Source organism: Archocentrus centrarchus, unplaced genomic scaffold (assembly GCF_007364275.1).
Source record: "Archocentrus centrarchus isolate MPI-CPG fArcCen1 unplaced genomic scaffold, fArcCen1 scaffold_54_ctg1, whole genome shotgun sequence".
In the NCBI taxonomy this organism is placed as follows: domain Eukaryota; kingdom Metazoa; phylum Chordata; class Actinopteri; order Cichliformes; family Cichlidae; genus Archocentrus; species Archocentrus centrarchus.
In genome coordinates this window covers 1,670,688-1,691,633 of record NW_022060276.1, presented here as the reverse complement: position 1 = coordinate 1,691,633, position 20,946 = coordinate 1,670,688, and the positions used below count along the sequence as shown (strand labels likewise).

The 20,946-nt window shown below is 42.1% G+C and overlaps 1 pseudogene; it reads left to right on the top strand.

Moving 5' to 3' along the window:
* The first annotated feature begins 292 nt into the window (after positions 1 to 292).
* LOC115777480 (cadherin-12-like) overlaps positions 293 to 20,946 on the top strand; it is a 98,957-nt pseudogene continuing 78,303 nt past the window's right edge.

Here is a 20,946-nt window from a genome sequence, read left to right as displayed (position 1 = left end):
TAAACTGTTTTGTTCAACTGTAAAAGTGTTAAAAGTGGCAAATGAGCAAGCACACAATATAATAAAAAAGCTGATATTGCACAGTTAACACTATTATCTGAACCTTTTCCTCCAGGTGTCTCTGCTGGAAGTGAGGACAAGTTGGCAAGTCAAGCTTCATGTCACAGACAGCACCAAACCCAAGCATTTTGATGGACTCTATCAGTCCACACTGAGCTTCAGCAATTTGCTCACTTCAGCAAGGAGAGGATATTAACCAATTTTTTGATCACTATCTGAGAATACACTGGAATTTAAACATTTTGTCCAATGCTCATCAGCACAGCTTTGGATGTCCATTTTCTACCTCAAAATAACCTGCTTCTTTTTTCAAACCTTTAACAACTCACTCCCAGATGATAACAAGAGAATATGTCACTATATTTCTGGTGGGATCCTTTGTGTTACTGGACCACACCTCACAAATCCCTTTGCAGACTTCGCTCCACAGCGCCATCACCTCGCCTGGGGGAGGGGCAAAGAATCTGAGTGTGAGGCCATCTTTGGGGGAAGTTAGGAGGTTAGAGGGCAAGATGAGGTGGCGGAGGCACGGGAGGTGGAGGAGTCACCGAATTAAAAGAGGATGGGTGTGGAACCAGTTCTTTGTCCTGGAGGAGTACATGGGATCTGAACCACAGTATGTTGGAAAAGTGAGTAAAACATACTTATATGAGTTTTCAAACATGGAAAAGTTGTCACTCACTTGTAGCAGGAAATAGAAATAACTCAGAGATGAAAATTAGGTCAAAATATATTTCATTTGAAAATAAATAAGATGTGGAAACTAAATCTGTCACAGAATTGTGACAAAAGACTGAAGAAACTACACTGCCTTAAACTGGAATTATTTAATAAAGCTAAATATCAAATTAAACTAAAATGCCCACACTTGTATTTATTCTGAAACTATAACACAGTAACACGCTAAGGAAAAGAGCAGGTGGCAAAAGTCAAGCTATAATAGTGCCTTTAGAGAGATTATTCACCTTTTGAATACTATCCACCCATCCATACATCCATTCACTTCTGCTCATCCTGTTCAGGGTCGCAGGGGGGCTGGAGCCTATCCCAACTGACATAGGGCGAGAGGTAGGGTACACCCTGAACAGGTCGCCAGCCTGTGGCAGGGCTGACACACATTCATGCTCTCACTCACACTATGGACAATTTAGAGTCGCCAATTAACCTAACCCCAGTAACTGCATTTCTTTGGACTGTGGGAGGAAACCGGAGTATCCGGGGAAAACCGACGCAGACTCGGGGAGAACATGCAAGCTCCCCACAGAGAGAGAGGGAGGGGCCTGGGTCAAGGTGGAATCGAACCCAGGCTTTCCAGATGGTATTCTAACTGTGAGGCAGCAGTGCTAACCACCGCACTGCCCCTTTTTCCTTTTATATAATATTTATACTAGCTGTCATGAAATCATTTTCATCACCTTTGTCTGCTCTTAGAATCTATCCTCGTTTTTTAACTTGTTACTCGTGTGTTTGTAGATGAGCCATTTGTCAGAGCTTGGCAGAACTGATTACTTTTTCATGTCCCATTGTGCTTTCCCGATGTGTTTGTGGTGAGAGTTGATCTAAGGGGGAGTTCTGTCCCAGTCTGCTCTTTGTCAGCTCCAGAATCACTGATGGTTACAAAGGTTTCACTATTAGGACAAGCCTTTGCATGCCATAATATTTATATAGTAAAAAGAGATTACCAACACGTCAGTAATCACACTGGTGTTAAGATTATAAGTGCTACTCAGATCTGCCTTCAACAGGTTTGAAATTATTATTACCAAACCTCTAAAATATCAGTTGTTTGGGCAGCACGGTGGTTCACTGATTAGCACAGTTTCATAGCAAGAAAGTTCCTGGTTTGAGTCCAGTTGTCAGCTGGGGCCTAGATGAGTTTCCTCCAGTCACCCGAGCATCACCCCACAGTCCAAAGACTTGCATGTTAGGGTAACTGGTGATTCTAGAATGACAGTGGACATGAGCTAAAGACTAAAATAAATGAACTGTTACTCTTAAAGCAGTTTTCTACTCTGAGCATTCAAAACCTATGAGCAGCATTCACCCATCAAACACATTCTGCACTTTATTCTATGCTTTTAAGGGCTATTTGTCACATGCACACGCACACCCTCATGGATGCAGTGGCGGCAATTTAAGGGTTCACTCTGACATGCAGACTGGTAGTAGTAGACAACTCAGACAACCTGGTCTACCTCCGCCCATGTGTAAATGAAATAAATAAATAAAGCATATGGAATTAACCATGGATGAATGTATGGTTAAATGTGATTTGCAGTGTTTAGACTGTACAGTACCTAATAAATGTCAATGGATTTCCATCATCAACTCCAAACCATGTGTTTGGAGACTTTTTTGGACCAGTTTAAATAAGTTTTTACTTTCACAAACTCAGGAAATGAAATATTCTGATAGCTTAGGGTTAGGATCATCACAGATGATAAAATAGTTTATATCAGACTTGATCCAACTTGGTCAAAAATCAGAAGATTCTTTTTTTACAACTGGCACCTTGGATTAACAGCAGTGTTAGGAACAGTACAGCATATTACATGGTAGTGAAACTGCATTTCCTGTTGGTGACACTTTGTATTAAAAATAGTCTCATTAACCACTTTGTTAGGTACACCCATTCAACTGCTTTTTAATGTAAATATGAAGTCATGGTAGCAACTGACTGCATTTAGGCAAGTAGACATGCTCAAAACAACCTGCTGAAGTTCAACATGAACATCACAATGGGGAAGAAAGGTGATGTAAATGACTTTGAACGTGGCCTGGTTGCTGGTGAAATCTGCAACTGTGTGGTGCCATCATTAGTAGAGTACTATAGGAGAAGATTTAACATGTGTCATCACTACATAATGTAGTATTAAGAGGTTGTGAGCCTTGTTTTGTAATTGATCAAGCTTTAAGCAGCGTGTGTTGGTTTTGGGTAACTTAACTGGATAAAATAAGTACCATTTCTAGATTTTCACAGAAACTGTCTGCACAATTTTAGGACTCATGCTAATTCCCAGTTAATTTAGATACATTTGCTCAGTTCTGTCTTCAAGTCTTCTACAAGCAGAGGATGAGGCTGTGGATGAATTTGGTTTAGCAGTCTGGCTCATCAGCAGCTTTTTGTATAGGAGACTTTTCACTGGCAGGCACAAAGAGCAGGGGAGGGAACAATGACAAGGGGAGAGTTCAAGCAGAGAAGCCCAGACTTCCCTCTCCCAGCCACCTCCACCAGCTCATCCGGAGGGACCCCAAGGTGTTCCCAGGCCAGCCGAGAGATATAATCTCTCCAGCGTGTCCTGGGTCTACCCCGGGGCCTCCTCCCGGTGGGGCATGCCTAGAACACCTCACCCAAGAGGCATCCTATCAGATGCCCGAGCCACCTCAACTGGCTGCTTTCAATGTGGAGGAGAAGCAGCTCTACTCTGAGCCCCCCCTGAATGGCCACATTCCTCACCCTAAGAGAGAGGCCAGCCACCCTTCCAACCCTAACAGTTAGCCTAATAGAATTAATGATTTAATATAAATGGACTAGTTCTTATACAGCGCTTTTCTACTCTGTCTGAGCACTCGAAGCGCTTATACAACATGTTTACATTTACCCCATTCATACAAGCACTTCCATGATTAACTAAGCTAAGTGCTTACTGTCTAACATTCATACTCTGACGCTTCTGTCAGAGAGCAACTTGGGGTTCAGTATCTTGCAGGGCATGCACCCCGGAGCAGCCAGGAACCGACCCGCCAACCTTCCGATCGGTAAGTGATTTGCTGTACCTCCTGAGCCACAACCACCCCAAGTTATCAGTGTAATAAACCTTGCCTTAGATTCAGTCCAAACAGTGCAGTAACAGTGTAATTTTATTAAATTAGCTAATTTTTTTCTTTTCACGGTTTAAAGACAGTACCAAATGCAAAGCCTTTGAAAGGTGACCCCCCCCCCCCCCCCCCCCCCCACACACACACACACACACACACACACACTCACATAAAACTTATACCAATGACCAGAGCCAGACCGAGGCATAGGCAACACATGCAGCTGCATAGGGCCCGAGACCACCAGGGGGCCCCCAAGCTTTCCTACATTTGTGATAAAACTTTTTTTTTGCATGCCAGTGTCCTAAAAGAAAGAAGAAACTATTCCACCTCTTCACATTTGTGCAGTAGTAACGACACTAATTTAATGAGCAGGCCACTTGCTGACTGACTTCCTGCATTCAGGTAGTTTGTGCAGTTGTGACCTGATGGTCCATCAGTTATGCTCATTTGTGGATGAAGCTACAAAACAGAAATGTGACAGAAAGGACCTGTCCCTCTGGGAAAAGGAGGAGAAGATTATGCCCATAACAAATATGCCCATAACTGTCTTCTGAATAACAACACTGAACAAAATCTTCTTAAACCACATAAAAAACATTTTGAATTTGACAATAAAACTGGCAAACTGCTGGCAAAAAAAGCCTCTGATCAGTTCAACAGAAGATGTAAACACGTTCTACACTCCTGAACATAACACTACACCCAAATGTTTGTCTTTGACAGAAAGACTCAAGTGTAGGTTGAGCTAGAAAAGGTTTGAGGTCTTTAACACTGAGAATAACATATGAATTTGTGGGGTTTAAGTCTGGTTTCCACAAGGTGGTACGACAGGTGAGTTTGAACTGTTCTCACAGTTTGCAGGCACAGGTGGGCTGTGGTTGCAAACTGTTGATTAACACAAAGATATTTCATTATCCTGACTTAACCTTATATAACTTAACTGTTGGCCCTCTGTTACTTTAGTGTATTTAAGTCCAAATAACCTTTACTTTCAGTTTCGATTACCTGGCTTAAATAAGTACAGTAACCACTGGATTTTGTTTTATGGGATTGCTCAGCTTACTTAGATCAAAAATTTCCACACAGTGTAGTTTAGTAAACTCAAATCGCATGACTTTGGTTCTTTGAAAAACCAATTAACCAATAAAACATTACCAAACTGGTCTGCGGCCTGCTTCCAATGAGAGAAACACTTTTTTTAAATCACCATATCAATTGACATTTTCCATCCTGTAATTACTTCATGAATATTTCACGATTGTCAAAGAATAAATACACTGAAAATGGATCCCAGTTCACAAGTATAGTTGGCTCCTCTGTTCTAGGGTTCAGGGCTAATGATTTTCATGTTGTCAAATTATTAAAAGACCAAAACAATAACAAGAGAACTTAATAGCACAAACGATTAAGACGGGAGAATATCAGGAAATAGACAATATTACAGTTAGTTCAGGGTTGGCTTTGGGTTTTGTTGTCAGTAGGAAAAATATAGCCAGTTGCCAGCTTTAACATTCAGCTGTGTGCGAACCATCAGCTATCACAAATCTTTAAAAACTCAAACTTGTCTGACTCTAAATGGTACACATGCTTAACAATTTCTATTTACTCCTAAAACGTCAGAAATTGTTTTTCAGTAGCTCTAGCTACATTCTGTGTCACTGTTTCTGAATAATATTCGAACGGTGTTGTATAAGTGCTTTGAGTGCTCAGACTGAGTAGAAAAGCGCTATATAAGAACTAGTCCATTTACCATTTACATTATTTTCAATACTCAACTGAAAAATACAAAAAATGATTAGACAGCAGTTAAACTTACAAGAGCCACATAAACCCAGCACAAAGGGGAGCTATGCAAACAGAAGATCTAATTACATATAAAGAACCAACATTATGTCACATGGGACTTATTTGAAAGGCCTCACTTTTTTTCAGGAGTGACGAATATCCTACTCTGTACTGAGTTTTGTTGCCAAATTGTTAACACAAAATAATCCACAGAACCAACCAACTTCATCAGATTTGTGCGCTTTTAGATCTCTGCCTTACCACAACATATTTCAAATACAATGCTGGATTCTACAGACAAAAGCATGGATGGGCCATGGGCTCCCCAGTGTCACCCATTGTAGCCAAGCTTTACATGGAGGACGTGGAAAGTAAAGCTCTTGGTTCTTTCAAAAGAATGGCACCTAGCCACTGGTACAGGTATGTATGACACCTGGGTCAAAATCAGAACTGAAGTAGTAGAAGCCTTCACTGACCACATCGGTGATCAGGACCAGGCAGAAAGTATTCCCTCTGAGGCAGAAGGGAAACAAAAGGAACACACACGTTAAGAAAGCCCGCAAAACATGCGGTTACCCCAGCTGGGCTTTCATCAGATCAGCCAAGATGCACAGGAATGAAGGTCAAACACAAACTAGAGAGAATAAGGAGGACAAGAGGAAGAACATTGTCATCCCTGATGTGGCAGGTTTGTCAGAGAAACTCAGAAGAATTTTCTCCAAGCATGACATCCCAGTAACTTCAAACCAAGTCACACTCTAAGGCAAAAACTGGTTCATCCCAAGGACAAACCCCCCAAACACAAGATCAGCGATGTAGTGTCTGCTGTCCAGTGCAGAAACTAAGCAGCCTCTTCACAAACATATGGCACAATGTATGCCTCTTTTCTATTAGTACCTACTCAGCGTGGGTCGACTTGATACAACTCACCAATGTCTTGTTTTGTTTCCATTACAACTGAGTACAGTGGCAGCTGCAGGTGCTAAGGGGGGGCAAAGCATTTTACTGAGGCTGCTATGAAAGATCTTTCAGTTCTCAACACACACAGACACAAGTTATTTTCTTGGGGGTGCTATGAATTTTCCAGGGGGAGCTATATCACCCGCTAGCACCCCCCCCCCCCCCCCCTCCCCCGAGTACCACATCAGTGTGGGTGGAGTTGATATAGGAATGCGGGCAGTAGTCTCTTGAAGTAATCTGTATGCGACTTAAAGCAATACAACAATGGATGAGATAGAGGCAAGCTAATGATAGCTAATGCCAGTTTAATATCGTCATCATGCATAAGTCCTCCATACAATGGTTTAATGGATGAAGGTTATCATTGTTAAGTATTAAAATATGTATGCTGTGTGCACATTTCAGACGGCTGTCATGTTGCAAAACTACCACTGCAAACTGCTGGTCTGTGCATTCAACATAGCTTCACAGTGGGTTGCGTTGCTCCATTTTCTTGCTGTGGGTAGCATGGTGGCGTAGTGGTTAGCACTGCTGACTCACAGCTAGAATAACATCTAGAAGGCCTGGGTTTGATTCCACCTTGGTCCGTGCCTCTCTCTGTGTGGAATTTGCATGTTCTCCCTGTGTCTGCGTGGGTTTCCTCCCACAGTTACTGGTTTGGTTAATTGTTCACTCTAGATTGCCCATAGGTTGCCCCAGCGAAAGGCTGGGGACCCTGCCTCTCGCACTTTGTCAGCTGTGACCCTGAACAGGATGAGTGGAAGAGGATGGATGGGTTTTAAAAATGGCGCGATCACCTTCTGGTGAAGGAGTCGCTCTCATGACTCAGCTAGTAACAACACCCCCTGGCCAATCAGAAGCAAGCTGTTCTTCAGCATCACATTTTCGGATTGTCTCGATTTTAGTGGGTACTAAAATAGTACCTGGTACCAGGACCTAATGGAAATGCCTACAAACTGTGCAGAGTCGAGTCGAGCCATGCTGAGTAGATACTAATGGAAACACTGCAACAGAAGAACCACCTCGACAGGACAAGACTCAGCTGTACATCTGCATCTGAAGGTCAAAGGTCACTCTTTGAGGATACCAGTGTTCACATTGGGTGGCTGTAGCTCAGTAGGTAGAGCAGGTCACTTACTGATCGGAAGGTCAGCGGTTCGATTCCTGGCTACTCCAGGCTACATGCCAATGTATCCTTGGGCAAGATACTTAACCCTAAGTTGCTCTCCGACCGTTCTGTCGGAGTAAGAATGCGTGTGAATGTTAGTTAATTAAAAAAAAAAAGCACTTAGCTTCGTAAAAATGGAAGTGCTTGTATGAATGGGAGTGAATTAATGGGTGGGTGAATGCACAGGTTGTATAAGTGCTTTGAGTGCTCATACTGAGTAGAAAAGCGCTATATAAGAACTAGTCCATTTACCATATATATATATATATATACTGATCAGTGATCATTTCTTTATGTTTGCAGTTGCTCTCCGACCATCCTGTTGGAGTATGAATGTGTGTGAATGCTAGTTAATTAAAAAGCACTTAGCTTAGTAGAAACATGGAAGTGCTTGTATGAATGTGAGTGCATGGGTAAATGTAAACATGTTGTGTAAGCGCTTTGAGTGCTCTGACTGAGTAGAAAAGCGCTATATAAGAGCTAGTCCATTTACCATTTTGGATTGGAAAGACAGATTGTTTGAGGAGTAAAATAAGCATCCATGTCCTGTGAACAACCATCATTGAACAGAGGAGGTGGATTACATCACCAACTTTCCCCTGTTTACAGTGCTGTCCTGAGCTCCCTCCCCAGGTGCCTCAACCCCCATTCACACCTTTCTTCAGGTGACCTCAATAGGTCACATGATAGAATCGAGCGAAGTCCCAAATTGGTTTCACCTGAAACCACTAGTCATAATGACCCACATCTCCTTTCACACCTTGGAGCATATGATTACGCGCATGAACAATAGAGGGTCACGCCACCTTCAGGGGACTACACCCACAGGGGTTTAAATACCTGGGTCTCTCCACCTTTTGGTTTGAGAATTGAAGAAGCCTTTCGGATGAGAGATGAAACATCTTCAAGAAACAAAAAAGAGGTCCAGTTGCCCTTTTTTCAAGCTTCAGAGAGCACTCTATGAAGACCTAGGCAGCACAAATAAATGAGCTTCTAACACAAAACAAATCATGAGGGATCCCCAAGAGGGTACAACACTATCAAACTACTGGCCAATTACCTGCCTCTCCACAACATGTCCAAGTCTGCCATGATATTTCTTATTTTTTTGTCTAGCATCTCCTCCTTTCCTTTTTAAATGTTTGAACCTACAAACATTTAACAGTGACAGCATTAAAAAACAGACATTCTGTTTCCCACAGAATACTATGACTCAATGAGAGTAATAATAAAATTCTACATCCTGATTAATTTTACTATACCATATATAAACCACTAAAATCATTCTGAACTATAAACTGTGTCACATCTGCAGAAAAATAACAAAAAAAAAAAACCAAGAAAGAAAATAAATAAATAAATATTAGGTAACGCTTTCTTTTACGGCCCGCCCTTAGGCCGTAACTACATGTAATTTAGAGGGATTTATCTTGTAAGTAAATTTAAGTTATGTGTAATTAGGCTGAATTATTTTTAATAAGGCTGAATTATTTTTAATAAGGCTAGTGGAAAAGAGGCATTAGTGTAACTTTTCTGGTTTATAAAAAAATTATTGCTCTATCGATCTAGTAAGGCCTGAATTAGAGTTAGGTTGATTCAATTCAATTCAATTCAATTTCATTTGTATAGCGCCAAATCACAACAAATAGACCATACAAACCTCAAGGTGCTTTGTATTGTGGGTAAAGACCCTACAATAATACTGAGAAAACCCAACAGTCAGAACGACCCCCTATGAGCAGCACTTGGCGACAGTGGGAAGGAAAAACTCCCTTTAACAGGAAGAAACCTCCAGCAGAACCAGGCTCAGGGAGGGGCAGTCATCTGCTGAGGGGAGAGAGACAGAGATTAATAACAATTAATGATTAAATACAGAGTGGAGTATAAACAAAGTAAATAAGGTGATTGAAAAGAAACTGCATTATGTGAACCCCCCAGCAGCCTAGGTCTATAGCAGCATAACTAAGGGAGGGTTCAGGGTCACCTGATCCAGCCCTAACTATAAGCTTGATCCTAAAGGAAAGTTTTAAGCCTAATCTTAAAAATAGAGAGGGTGTCTGTCTCCTGAATCCAAGCTGGAAGCTCGTTCCACAGAAGAGGGGCCTGAAAGCTGAAGGCTCTGCCTCCCATTCTACTCTTAAGTATCCTAGGAACCACAAGTAAGCCAGCAGTCTGAGAGAGAAGTGCTCTGTTGGGGTGATATGGTACTATGAGGTCTTTGAGATAAGATGGGGCCTGATTATTCAAGACCTTGTATGTGAGGAGAAGGATTTTAAATTCTATTCTAGATTTAACAGGGAGCCAATGAAGAGAAGCCACTATGGGAGAAATCTGCTCTCTCTTTCTAGTCCCTGTCGATGCATCCTGCAAGGATTTTGCAAGGCGACCTGAAGACCCAAGGCAGAAGTGTAATTCAGGCCTAACTGTTCACCATCGCTAAATTAGCTAGCAGGGAGGACATTTAGTGTTTAACATTAGCAAGCTAATTAGCATTAGATTGCTAATGCTACCCCCGACTAAAAGCACCAGGCTGCAAATTTTTTCTAGCTAGAACCCTGCTCATTTTTTTCAGAGATAATTACAAAGCCTGTTCAATTTGTGACCATAACATCAGGTATTTTTCCAAATGAAACACACTTATAAAATTAATGTTACAGGTGTAAAATTAACCTTTAATTTTCCTAAATATTTGCTAAATCATGCGTGCCATTTTTAAAAACCAACAGCAAGGAAATGGAGGCACAGAAACCGCTGGGAGGCTCGGCAGAATGCCCAGACCGACGGTTTGCAGCAGTAGTTTTACAAGAGAGCCATCAGAAACGTGCACACAGCATACATATTTAAATACTGTATGATAACCATTATCCATTAAAACATTGTACAGGGACTTGTGCATTATGACGATAGTTAACTGTCCCTTTCATAACATGTCGAGATGATTTTTTTAAATTACCCTTACACATTTGGAAACCTGAGGATTAAAGTTAGGGCTGTGGCTGCTTTTATTGACTGGTGTGCTGTGGCAGATCCCTGTGGGATAAACTTGACCTCTGTTCAAATTAGTTCACTGGATGTCTTATCCTTGTTTGTGGCTGGTGCCTGTTGGTGCATTTTTAATGATTTAACAAATAACAATGTTTATGGTTCAGGGCAAGTAGCTTCAAGGTGAAGGACAGTCAAGGTTAAGAAGCAAACATGCTTTTTTATTTTACTGGCCTGTTTGTATTTGGTAATACACACAGGTGTGTGTGTGTGTGTTTGATAGTAGCTGCTTTGATTCAAGCAGGACTTCTGCTCTGCCTTAAGCCTTTAAACCAACCTTAGCCCCACAGCTACTACTTTAGCACTAAAAGCTCTGACTGAAGCTCCAAGTGGCATAAGGCCATCTGATTCTCTCTGCACCCTTCCCACCAGACAGCCCTGCCCCCTCCGGTGATAATCAAGCTGTGACGCTGCATTAACAGTTGATTAATCAGGTGCCCCTGGGCACAAGTCATCTGGCTGGGCACCAGTGGAGCTTAACTTACACATTATGACTGCCTCTTTAGCCCTCACACATGTTCTAACTACTCCCTGCAGTAGGGCAAGCAGAGGACTACAGAACTCTGAGAAGTTTACTCACAAAAGTAAACTAAATTCCCAACTACCACAAGGTACCATTTAACAAAATAACTGAAACTGTAAAAATCAAAGACATGTATAATCAGCATGTATGTGTGGCTTAAGTGTTACCAGTCTTCAGATTTCACACGGCTCACCTAAAACTGTATGAATGTTTGATAAAAGCTGGGCTTAGGCCAAATAAACCACAGCTTTGTGAATCACAGGCTCCTTGACTGTTGCACTAAAATGATATGCAGACACTGAAATTTGTGGAATCTTACAAGTATCTTGGAAAAACTGACTCAAAACGAAACTTTGGGAAAACTGTGAAGATGTGCAAAAGGGCGAGAAGAATCTGTCATATCTGAGGAAACTGTTCAACTTTCACATTAAATTCTCTTATTTTAGAGAGTTATTTATTTGGTCATGGTTTTAATGCACGTGAGTTTCTGTCACAAACACAGTCACCCAGCAGTAATGACACCCGGTCGCATCAGAAGATACCAAAATTAATATTGAGTCATGTATAACTTTGAAAAAAATGCTGAACTCTGTAGTTTTCTCTTGTCTCCTACCAAATTGGACCAGTAGTGACTTGTTTAGCCATGTTTTCCTTGAATCGTGGGCTGTCTGAGTGATATCCGGAAAATTATGTGGGCTAATTGGGAAACTTTCTGGGAAAACTTGGTCTTGTTAGTTTTATGAAAGTCCCCAAAACCCGGCTATCCAGACTTGAGACCAGGAAGCAGAGTTGCACTCTTACACACCTCTCTCTGGTTTTCTCCTTCTGTCATCCCCCCCAAAACCCCATCCCCATAGAGACTGTGTCTGCTCCCACGCCACTGAAAACAAACCAAGAAAACAGCAAAAAATTATTTATGCATAAAAATTCACAAAGAACAACTTAACATCCTCAACCCACAACAGTTAAATGTGGATTATTAAACATTAGGTCCCTCTCTTCTAAGTCCCTGTTGGTAGATGAGTTATACTGATTTATTCTGCCTTACAGAAAGCTGGTTACAGCAGGATGAATATGTTAGTTTTAATGAATCAACAGCCCCGAGTCACGTCAACGTCACAATCCTCGAAGCACAGGCAAAGGACAGCAATCAGCAATCTTTCACTCCTGCTTATTAATCAACTAAAGACTGAGACAGAGTTTTAATTGATCCAAAAGCCTGATTCTTAGCCTCATCCACTCTAATTCGAAAATTCAACAAACTGTTTTAGATGTTGTTCACCCTTTTCAGGGTTGCCCCCTGCAACCCTGAAAAGGGTGAGTGGAAGAGAATGGATGGATTCTAACAGTGGTATTCACTCAGAAATTTCTACAAAAAAAAAGCCAAGACGGACTACAGGAGGAGAATAGAGTCCCATCTGTCCAGCAATAACACACGGGAGGTGTGGCAGGGCATTCAGAGCATCACAAACTTCAGAGGCTGTGATGTGACTGCAGGAGACCTGAGTGTGTCACTAGCAGAGGAACTTAACTGTTTCTTTGCTCGCTTTGAGATGCCTCAGGACCACCCATCTGCTCCAGTCCTGCCCCCCCCCCCACTAGGCTGCACCCCACTCACACTCCAGGAGCATGAGGTACGGCGCGTGCTCCTGGCAGTGAACCCCAGGAAGGCTGCTGAACCAGACGGAGTACCTGGCAAGGTGATCAGAGCGTGTGCCCACCAGCTCACCCTGATTCTCACCAGGATTTTCAACCTCTCCCTGGCCCAAGCAGTCATCCCCCCCTGCCTAAAAACAGCCACAATCATCCCCGTGCCCAAAAGGTCATCTGTCACCAGCCTAAATGATTACCGCCCTGTGGCCCTCACACTGGTAATCATGAAGTGCTTTGAGAGGCTGGTTCTCCAGCACATCAAGGACCCCCCCCCCACACACACACACACACACACACACACACACAAACACACTTTTAAACACCCATCAGTTTGCATATCGTGCAAACAGATCCACAGAGGACGCCATCGCTGTAGCTCTCCACTCTGTGTTGAGCCACTTGGAGCAGCAGCAGAGCTACGCTCGCATGCTCTTTGTGGATTACAGCTCAGCGTTCAACACAATCATCCCGGACATTCTCACCACCAAACTGCACACCCTGGGCCTCCCCCCTCTCACATGTTCCTGGATCAAGGACTTCTTAACCAACCGGCCCCAGACTGTGAGACTTGGCCCCCATCTCTCCTCCACCCGCACACTGAGCACTGGCTCCCCACAGGGCTGTGTGCTGAGCCCCCTCCTGTACTGCCTCTACACCCATGACTGCAGTCCGGCCCACAATAACAACCTCATCGTCAAATTTGCTGACGACACCACAGTGGTCGGACTCATCTCAAAGGGAGATGAGGCAGCTTACAGAGAGGAGGTCCTGAAGTTGACAGCCTAGTGTTCAGAGAACAACCTGGTACTGAACACCATGAAAACCAAAGAGATCATCATCGACTTCAGGAAGCACAGGACTGACCCAGCTCCCCTCTACATCAACAGCGAGCGTGTGGAGAGGGTCCACACCTTCAGGTTTCTTGGTGTCCTCATCTCTGCTGATCTCTCTTGGTCAGATAACATCACCAAGTGCAATACTCACTATCTTCATTATTATATGTATTAAAGGAATTTAAAATTTTTCTCCCATATTGGCTTCTCTTCATTGGCTCCCTGTTAAATCTAGAATAGAATTTAAAATCCTTCTCCTCACTTACAAGGTCTTGAATAATCAGGCACCATCTTATCTCAAAGACCTCATAGTACCATATCACCCCAACAGAGCACTTGTCTCTCAGACTGCTGGCTTACTTGTGGTTCCTAGGATACTTAAGAGTAGAATGGGAGGCAGAGCCTTCAGCTTTCAGGCGCCTCTTCTGTGGAACCAGCTCCCAGCTTGGATTCAGGAGACAGACACCCTCTCTATTTTTAAGATTAGGCTTAAAACTTTCCTTTATGATCAAGCTTATAGTTAGGGCTGGATCAGGTGACCCTGAACCATCCCTTAGTTATGCTGCTATAGGCCTAGTCTGCTGGGGGGTTCACATAATGCACTGTTTCTTCTCATTCACCTTATTTACTTTGTTTATACTCCACTCTGCATTTAATCATTAATTGATATTAATCTCTGGCTCTCTTCCACAGCATGTCTTTCTCTCCCCTCAGCCCAACCAGTCGCGGCAGATGACCCCCCCTCCCTGAGCCTGGTTCTGCTGGAGGTTTCTTCCTGTTAAAAGGGAGTTTTTCCTTTCCACTGTCGCCAAGTGCTGCTCATAGGGGGTCGTTTTGACTGTTGGGTTTTCTCTGTATTATTGTAGGGTCTTTACCCACAATACAAAGCGCCTTGAGGCGACAGTTTGTTGTGATTTGGCGCTATATAAAAAAAATTGAATTGAATTGAATTGAATTAAAATAATAGGAGTGTGTGTTTGCTGTTTAAGCCTTTAGGTTTCTGCATGTTCGTTTCTCGAACAGGAATATGACATACAAACAAATGGAATAAGGAGTCCAAATATTAAACTTAATAAAGCCATTTTCAAACAGTTTACAGATTAATCCGGGTCAGAACTGCATACCATACTCGTGTGAGATGGCATGAAGTACTGGCGCTTTCTAATCCAAGTTACAGTTGTCATATAGTCACAGCATATCAGTCTTGATTACATCATTTACAAAACAGAATGTGGAAAACAGATAATTTCAACAACAGGGTGACCTCGAAGTCTCCATTTCTATCATTGTGTAGTCTCTATCAGTGTGGCTCATTGTACAGTCAGAACACAAAGTTCATGATGACACAGAACATTATAAGCTTCTGTATTTTTAATCAGTTAAGTTATTTTCCAGACAAATTTCCCAGGGAAGTAAATGTACATAAGTAAATAATGTAGCATATATCATATTCCAACAATCCCCCTTTTGACCTCAGACATTTCTGAGGTCAACTTCACCAGCCTGACCTGGGGTGGTCAGCCAGGACTGTACTGATGTTAAGAGCCAGAAGAGGATTCTTGTGAAAACTAATCTCACACTATTGTGATTGTGAATTTAGCAAAAAATTAGACAGAGTTTAATAATGTCATATTTATAATGATGTACCTACTTTCTATACTTTCTTATGGCCTGAAAAACAAAAAGAAAACAAGCATTAGTGTTTCATGTGTCAATGTTGTTCAGTGAAGTGGATTAGCATTTAGATTTAATCAGTCCAAAGTAAATTCTGCATATAAAGTGGCCCACATGACAAACAGTAAAATGAAACAGTCACTATCTAATAATTTTCCTCAAATTCATTAAAAAATGTGGATTGCATCCCTTCAGGATCAAATCCAGTTCCAGTTGATGAAAATCTTACTGCAAACATAAAGAAATGATCACTGATCAGTATATATATATATATATATATATATATATATGGTAAATGGACTAGTTCTTATATAGTGCTTTTCTACTCAGTATGAGCACTCAAAGCACTTATACAACCTGTGCATTCACCCACCCATTAATTCACTCCCATTCATACAAGCACTTCCATTTTTACGAAGCTAAGTGCTTTTTTTTTTTAATTAACTAACATTCACACGCATTCTTACTCCGACAGAACGGTCGGAGAGCAACTTAGGGTTAAGTATCTTGCCAAGGATACATTGGCATGTAGCCTGGAGTAGCCAGGATTCGAACCACTGACCTTCCAATCAGTAGGTGACCTGCTCTACCTACTAAGCTACAGCCACCCGTATATGCAGCCTTCTTTCAGCCTTCAGCACAGCCTGCTCATATTCACCAAAGCCATGATGTTCAAACCACAGTAAACAGGACTTGTCCCTGAGATGCATTCCTGCACCTCTTTAGACATCAGCTGTTCACTTATGGCCGTCATCCTGGTTAGTTTCCTGTTAAAGGCGCATAATGTCTCAGGTATGATCTCAGGTACCTGTGGAAAAAGTCCAGTGAAAGAAGTTCCAATTTTTCCCTGTCAATTAAACAAAATACCTGCAGGTCCTGTGGGTCAATAATTACATTTACACAAACTAAGACAGGACATCAAAATGCCCATAAATATTCTAAGGATGTATTTATTCAATGGCTCTTAGTTATAAATCTTTTATTTTGTTAATCAGCCTGAGAAAAATGAGCTTACAATTCTCATATACCACTAGTTTACTAACTTACTAAGTGGATTCAATCCACCAAAAGTGAACCTGATTTAATGCACCTACAGTTAAATGTCAGATTAAGCAAAAAGCTAATATGAGTTTCTGTCTGTCTGTGAGTGGGTGAGTGAGTGAGTGTATGAGTGTATGAGTGAGCGTAAGCTGCTTCTTCATTGCAAGTGTTTATGTTTGTGTTTTTTTCTATAAGCTCAGTGTCTCCTTTTTCATCCAATTGTAAAGTTAACTTTTGCATTTTGGTCTCAAACTCATCAGAAAATGTAAAACACCAATTATTGTCTTTAAATTAAGATTTGACACACCTTCTATGTGAGCTAGAGTGGAACAAAAAGAACACAAGAAAACAAAAAACAAAACATGGGATGAATCTCTAAATATCTAAAAATAATCATTTTAAAGTTCTCTAATTTTAAACAGCTCTTGGATAAGTTTGTCTGTACCTGTAACAGTTGTCATATGTGCTCTGATTCTTCACTGAGACCCTGTAACTGATTGCACCTGTTGTTATCAACCCCCACGCCGAGGACATCTCCTGTTGATGACCGTCCTCCTGGGCTCAGACTTGTGCACAAAGATCATCGGTCAAGAACTCTCAGGTCACCTATTCATGAGATGGTTGGCCTCCTCCTTCTTAAGCACCAGGAGCCTTTTTATATGAGTTTATGTCAGGCTGTTCTTAGGATGAGCTTGAACACCTCGATCTGCACCAGTCTCTTTATTGGTAGCTGATCCAGTCTCCTGCAGCCCCGGTGTTGTTGTTCAGGCTCCTGTTAGAATAAAACTGAGAGATTTTCATTAGTTAAATCTTTACTTTTCTCCTAGTCCATATCCCTTCTTTTTGAGACATAAACTCTGTTTGTCTCAATAATTTACCTTCATTTAGCTTATTTATCTAAAGGGCATTATGATGTTTGTATTATTAGCTTCTGAGATTTTTTCCTTTAATGCTGGATTCAATATCAAATTGGTCAGACATTCAAAATTCAAATGTTCTCTGTTTTTCTCTTATAATCTTAACTTTAAACTAGGGGTGGGACTTTAACGCGTTAATTTCGATTAATTAATTACAGGGAAATTAACGCGTTAAAAATTTTAACGCATTTTAATCGCACTTTGCACCGTGGAATGTTTCTCAGTGCACGAGTTCCCGCATACAGATTATATCGACGCACAATGTCCAAATTAGGGGCTGCATCCTGCGAAGGACCCGGCCCACGTCTTTCGCAGCCCACGAACACCACAAAGGCCGGAAGTGAGCAGCTAGCCTTCATATCAGCTGCCGTCACCTCTGCGTAGCTCATGTCGCCTAGCAACCGTGAGTGCGAAGCACAGCTGTGTAAAGCAGCTGGTTAAACGGAGAACGAACTTTTTCTCCTTTTTGTGGTTTAATTTTAAGTCTTTAATTCAAAATAAGCTGTTAAAACAAGCATAACACATTTCAACATCAAGGAATACAGCTGAGAGAATGATTAATTTCCAACTATAACAAGTGAGACATTAATGTTGAATAAAACTATCCAGTTATGATGCTTAACTTTAATTTCAGGAGTTTGCTTATCACAGGAGCACTTCCACCCTTCGTTGGTCTGTGTAGTAGACTGGTGGGAAAATAAACAACATTTTGAAGTTTAAGCTTATGTATATTGATTCATTCATCAACTAAACTTAAATTAATATTTCTCATGTCAAATATTGAAATGCGATTAAAATGCGATTAATTTCGATTAATTAATTACAAAGCTTGTAATTAATTCGATTAATTTTTTTAATCGAGTCCCACCCCTAATTTAAACAAATCTACCAAATAAATAAATGTAAATCAGAATCAGAATCAGAACCAGAATCAGGCTTTATTGACCAAGTATCGCTCACACAAACAAGGAATTTGTTTTTGGTTACGCTCGCAGTGCACGAAAAATACAGTAAAAACAATCTTATTCACACAGCTCACTCTCTCCTTACACACACATTCATACCCGTAAATGTAGAAAACATTTAAAATATTTAGCATGTGCAATTTACGTTGTAATTTTAAAAAGGAGCAGTTTGTGCAGTATAAAAACTATAGAAAATATAAAATATATAAATAAAAAATTGAAGTAAAGGTGAGAATCCTGTGTATGCCCTTACATAAATTAAATAGGTAATTTTTGATATGCAAGTGTCCCAAGTATTAACAGTTCAGTAGTGTTCAATTGTTCATGAGAATAATGGAAGTTGGAAAAAAGCTTCTCTGTAGCCTGGTCGTTCGGGTCTTCATATGGCTGAAACGTCGGCCTGATGGAAGGCACCGAAACAGGTGATGTCCAGGGTGAAACGGGTCAGTGATGATTTTCTCTGCACGCTTCCTGATTCTGGAGGCATCCAGGTCCAGCAGTGTGGGCAGCTTTACACCGATGGTCCTCTCTGCAGACTTGATAATACGCTGCAGTCTCTTGGTGTCGTGTTTTGTGATAGCGCTGCCCCACACTGATGGATGTGGTGATGATGGACTCTATGATGGCTGTGTAGAACTGCACCATCAGCTCTCTGGGTAGGTTGAACTTCCTCAGCTGGTACAGAAAGTACATCCTCTGTTGTGCCCTCTTGATGATGGAGTTGCTGTTGCTGTCCCACTTCAGGTCCTTGGAGATTGTTGTGCCCAGGAACTTGTAGGACTCCACAGCCATCACAGTCCTGTCTAGAATGGTGAGTGCTGGCAGGGTTGGGGGGCTCCTCCTGAAGTCCACGGTCATCTCCACTGTTTTTGCTGTGTTCAGCTCCAGATTGTTCTGACTGCTCCAGAGGACAACCTGATCAACCGCCCGTCTGTAAGCAGACTCATCACTGTCACTGATGAGACCAATGACTGTTGTGTCATCTGCAAACTTCAGGATTTTAACAGAGGAGTCCATGAAGGTACAGTCATTTGTGTACAGCGAGAAGAGCAGTGGGGAGAGTACACAACCCTGTGGGGCACCTGTGCTGATGGTTCGGGTCCCTGAAGTACACTTTCCCAGCCTCACCTGCTGTTTTCTGCCAGTAAGAAAGTCAGTTATCCACTGGCAGGTGGAGGCTGGTACGCTGAGTTCAGTCAGTTTGCTGTGTAATTGTCCTGGAATAATTGTGTTGAAGGCTGAACTAAAGTCCAGGAACAGAATTCTTGCATTAGTTCCTGGGTGATCAAGATGTTGGAGGATGAAGTGGAGACCCATGTTCACTGCATCGTCCACCGACCGGTTGGCCCGATAGGCAAATTGCAGGGGGTCTAGCAGGGGGTCCGTGATTTCCTTAATGTGGTTGAGAACCAGTCTTTCAAAGGACTTCATGACCACAGAGGTCAGGGCAACAGGTCTGTAGTCATTTAGTCCTGTGGTAGTTGTCTTTTTAGGAATGGGTATTATTGTGGAGCTTTTAAAACAAGATGGAACAACACACAGCTCCAGTGATCTGTTGAAGATCTTAGTAAAGACAGGTGCAAGCTGGTCTGCACAGGTCCTCAGGCAGGAGGGAGAGAGTCCATCAGGACCTGGGGCCTTCTTGACTTTCTGTTTTTTAAAAAGTCTCAGCACGTCTTCCTCGCAGATCTTCAGAGCAGGCTGGATGGGTGGCTGATAGTCAGGTGAGTGTGAGGTGGTGTTGGGCTGTTCAAACCTGCAGTAGAATCCGTTAAGGTGATCGGCCAGTTGACGATCTCCCCTTGTCTGTGTAGATGGCCTTTTGTAGCTGGTGATATTATGCAGACACCTCCAGGCAGTTGATGGCTCATTTCTGGACATCGTGCTGCTTAGTTTGTTGAAGTAGTTCTTCTTTGCAGCTTTGATCTCTTTGGTTAGGATGTTCCTTGCCAGGTTGTACAGCGCCCGATCCCCACTTCTATATGCTACCTCCTTAGACCGGCGCAGCTGTTTCAATTTGGCATTAAACCAGGGCTTGTCATCGTTGTATTTAATGCGAGTCCTGGTGGGAACACAGATGTCTTCACAAAAGCCGTTGTAAGATGTCACAGTGTCCGTGTATTCATCCAGGCTGCTTGTGGCATCATCAAATACACACCAGTCTGTTAATTCCATGCAGTCTTGAAGCCTTTCTTTAGCCTCATTAGTCCATTTCTTCACTGTGCTGACCACACTTGAGCTTCTGTCTGTAGGTCGGGAGAATATGATCTAAATAGTCCCAGTGCTGCACGGGGGACGGAGCGATAAGCACCTTTAAATACAGTGTAGCAGTGATCTAAGATGTTGCTCTCCCTGGTGGGGCAGGTAACATGCTGTCTGTATTTAGGTAGTTCGTTGTTAAGTTTTGCTCTGTTAAAGTCCCCTAAGATGATAAAAACAGAGTCTGTGTGTTGGTGCTCCACGCTGAGGATCTGATCAGCAAGAGCGCTCAGTGCCTCACGTG